Source organism: Bos taurus, chromosome 27 (genome assembly GCF_002263795.3).
Source record: "Bos taurus isolate L1 Dominette 01449 registration number 42190680 breed Hereford chromosome 27, ARS-UCD2.0, whole genome shotgun sequence".
NCBI lineage: Eukaryota > Metazoa > Chordata > Mammalia > Artiodactyla > Bovidae > Bos > Bos taurus.
Genome location: NC_037354.1, coordinates 17,778,349 through 17,782,729, shown reverse-complemented (window position 1 = coordinate 17,782,729; position 4,381 = coordinate 17,778,349). Strand labels below are relative to the sequence as shown.

Genomic DNA, 4,381 nt, shown 5'->3' with positions numbered 1-4,381 from the left:
CCTGCTTCAGGAACCTGGGGAGGTATTAGAGTGAGGTGTTCCTATCTTAACCCTGGTTGAATTTCCTCACCCCTCTGCCTCTAAGCTGGATTCCTAAGACTGTCCAGTCAAAGGCTCACATCTCTACTCCGAGAGGTGGGCAGTACTAAAGGCAGTTGGTGACATTTGTTGTTTGTTTACCTTGGACCAGGCTTTGTTCCAAGTGCTTCATATGCATGCTATTCATTTAAGAACAACTCTATAAGAAAAATGAGAAACTGAGATGTTAAGTAGACTGCACGAGGTCTGGCATGTTCCAGAGCCAGAAAACCATCCCAAGAAATTTGGGACCAGGACCAACATTCTTTTCAACCATATTTTACCTAATCTTTCTCTACAGTGAATTAAACCCTTCTTCCAGAGCAAGGATCCACTACCTCTGCCATCACTGCAAAGTCCTTTGTGCCCACCAAAGTCCTGATGAAATGGGGAGCCCTGAAGGGTCCCTCAAAGGTAACATGAGTGAGAATGACGAAGAGGAAATTTCTCAGCAAGAAGGCACTGGGGACTATGAGGTCGAAGAGATAGCTTTTGGGCTTGAACCCCAGAGCCCTGGTTTTGGGCCACAAAGCCCAGAGTTTGAACCCCAAAGCCCCAGGTTTGAGCCTGAAAGCCCAGGTTTTGAGTCCCGAAGCCCTGGATTTGTGCCCCCAAGCCCTGAATTTGCACCCAGAAGTCCTGAATCAGATTCTCAGAGCCCCGATTTTGAACCTCAGAGCCCTAGGTATGAGCCCCAAAGCCCTGGGTATGAACCCAAGAGCCCTGGATATGAACCCCGGAGCCCTGGGTACGAACCCAAGAGCCCTGGGTATGAACCCCGGAGCCCTGGATATGAATCTCAGAGTCCCAGGTATGGGACTCAGAGCCCAGAGTATGAACCCCAGAATCCGGAGTTCAAAACCCAAAGTCCTGAGTTTGAAGCTGAAAGTTCCAAATTCCAGGAAGGTGCAGAAATGCTTCTGAATCCTGAGGAAAAGAATCCCTTGAGCATCCCCTTGGGAGTCCACCCCTTGGACGCCTTCACCCAGGGGTTTGGGGAACAGCCTGCAGGGGGCATGCCCCTAGGGCCCCCATTTGAGATGCCCACGGGGGCCCTGCTGGCTCCACCCCAGTTTGAGATGCTCCAGAATCCCCTGGGCCTGACGGGGACCCTTCGTGGTCCAGGCCGCCGGGGTGGCCGGGCCAGGGGTGGGCAGGGCCCAAGGCCCAACATCTGCGGCATCTGTGGGAAGAGCTTCGGGCGGGGATCCACCCTGATCCAGCACCAGCGCATCCACACGGGTGAAAAACCCTATAAATGTGAGGTCTGTAGCAAGGCCTTCTCCCAGAGCTCTGACCTCATCAAACACCAGCGTACCCACACGGGCGAGCGGCCCTACAAGTGTCCCCGTTGCGGCAAGGCCTTCGCTGACAGCTCTTACCTGCTTCGCCACTAGCGCACCCACTCTGGTCAGAAGCCCTACAAGTGCCCGCACTGCGGCAAGGCCTTCGGTGACAGCTCCTACCTCCTGCGGCACCAGCGCACTCACAGCCACGAGCGGCCCTACAGCTGCCCCGAGTGTGGCAAGTGCTACAGCCAGAACTCCTCCCTGCGTAGTCACCAGAGGGTGCACAATGGGCAGAGGCCCTTCAGCTGTGGCATCTGCGGCAAGAGCTTCTCCCAGCGCTCGGCACTTATCCCCCATGCCCGCAGCCATGCCCGTGAGAAGCCCTTTAAGTGCCCTGAGTGTGGCAAGCGCTTTGGCCAGAGCTCGGTGCTCGCCATCCACGCCCGCACCCACCTGCCAGGCCGCACCTACAGCTGTCCCGACTGCGGCAAGACCTTCAATCGCTCCTCCACGCTGATTCAGCACCAGCGCTCGCACACGGGCGAGCGGCCCTACAGGTGCGCCGTGTGTGGCAAGGGCTTCTGCCGCTCCTCCACACTGCTGCAGCATCACCGGGTCCACAGTGGGGAGCGGCCCTACAAGTGCGATGACTGTGGGAAAGCCTTCTCTCAGAGCTCCGACCTCATCCGCCACCAGCGGACCCATGCAGCCGGCCGGCGCTGACCCGGGGCCCTGTCGGGGTTAGGGAGCTGGTAGGCAGAAAAGAAGGGGACAGGGAGCTACAGCAACTTTGTGAGAGAATAGTGGAGACTCTGGAGGAGAAAAGAGATTCTAGGAGGTGAGGGGGCCAGGGTGGAGGAAGTGACATGCCCTGGAGAGTTGTGGTAAATGGGCTATGAAGAGGGGTTGGAGGGAGGCCAAGCTGGCAGCCGGAGGCTCTGGGAGTGATCGAGAAAGAGATCAGCGGAGAGCTGGCCTCAGCAGCAGCATGCCCCTTGGTGGAAGCCTGGCTTGGCAAAGAGCTAGATGGGGGTGGGGGGAGGGGGGGTCGGGTTACTTAATTAGATTGGGTAGCTTAGACTGGTAGCTACTGAGACCCTCATTGAATCAGGAAGGGGTGAGGGGAGGGATGGGGCCCAAAGTGGGGCCTGGCTTCTGAGCACAAACCCCAGCCTCTCTTGTCTTCCTCAGGCTTTGGAGCCCCTGAATTTGAGTTCAATAAAAACCTTTATGTGGTAAAAAAAAAAAAAAAAAAATCAGCTATTATGAATTTCTACCCTCCCTTCAAGACCATGGCCTGGTAGTTCTAAGCCCCAGTACTCACTCTGCTAGACAGGAACCCCGTTTGTAACACTAGACAGGATGCTCGGTCTGGACACTGCACTCGACAACTGTGGGGACATCAGTCACATAAACTTCAATGTGAATAGCTTTATCTCAGAAGACCCTCTTGATCACAGCTGACTTTCATGCTGATTGCCCAAATCCTCCATCCACTCCACCTTAAGGACTGAAACTATTTTCTTGAACACTGATCCGTTATTTCAGACCTTCACTTCCACCCATTTCTTTTTGTGCCTTTTCCCCCAGAATGAGATTTTCTTCCCTGTGACTGATGGAAGCTTCCTGTTAGTAGTGGTTCTTACAAAGAAATGGCCAGGATCTCCCATCTTTGACCAGCCTCCTATCACCAGCACCACACTGGTTCCCTAAGGATCTGTTCCCAAAGGACATTCCAGCCTGAAGAATTCTTGTCATTACTAGTGTAGCCTCCTGTTCTAGTTTTTATGCAGATATTTAAATCATGAGGTGGAATGAATGGTAGAGAAACCATAAACATCTCCTTCCGTCTATTCTAAGTCTCTAAACTACTCCGTGCAGGTTTCCTTCCCCCTGTTCACTCTCATACCCTATCTATCTTTCAAAGACCAGGGCAAAAAAAGTCATGCCCAGGTACATCTTACTGCGCCCACTATACAAAACAAAAGAGAAGCCCAAAGAACAGAACACATAATTATATTCTAAATATAAATCTATTTTAAATATTTTCTATCCAGTTACTAAATTTATAATTATTCGCTGTAGAAAATTTCATATACACAAAACAAAAAAAAAAGTTAGTCACATCGCCTAATCTAAGTTGCTAATTAATAAATTCTTCTCCTAGCTATCCTATAATTATGTGTTTGTATTTATATCTGTGTTATACATGTGCATGTAGCTTCATTTGTTTAAAGATTTTTTGACCAAAATAGGAATGTGATTATAGCTTGGCCCTCAGAGAGCTGTATCTGGCAGTTGTATAAAAAACTGGATTGAAGACAGAAACTCTGGAGTCCAGAAAAGCCACAGAGAAAGAACACAGGCATGAACAACTATTAATGCTGTAATAATGAAAAGAAGCTGATAGACAAGAGGAAAACTTATTCCATCGATACATTTCTCTAAGTCAGTCTCTCCCATAGGGCTCTAAAGGAAATAAGAAGGCAGCTGCTTTCTGATGGGTAATGGTTTCAAATGTAATCACTCCCTCTTTTTTAAAATTTGAGAACTCTTATAAATAAACCCACTATCATTTATTTGCCTTAAGTTTTTTTCATTCTTCTAATTCTAGCAACTAGGAAAAAATCTTAAGGTAGGAAAGGGAATGCAATTTATGACGCCAGTGTTAAGACTTGTAAGGTTTCCATCTTATCATTTTTACCACTGCATCTAACTTGTATGAACTCCCAGAAATACCACTTGGGAATTTCATATTTTTAAGCCCTTGGACATTAGTTTGTGTGCTCCCTGAATGAAGTGTACTGAATTTGTTGTGTTAAATGTGGCACATATACATTTTCTATTACGTTCCAAAAGTTAAATATCAAGTTCTCATCCATGGTGAAATAGTACATCTGATCTTATTTCTAGATTAGGGTTTCAGAAAAAAATACCTCTTTTTGGAGGCAAATATGATTCTGTGTCCACATTAGGAAAGAGCTAAATGCCGGATGCCTGAATGTCTTCGGTTC

At 49.0% G+C, this 4,381-nt stretch overlaps 1 pseudogene; it reads left to right on the top strand.

Moving 5' to 3' along the window:
* The first annotated feature begins 290 nt into the window (after window positions 1-290).
* Window positions 291-2,632, top strand: LOC507011 (zinc finger protein 768 pseudogene; annotated as a pseudogene).
* The last annotated feature ends 1,749 nt before the right edge of the window (window positions 2,633-4,381 follow it).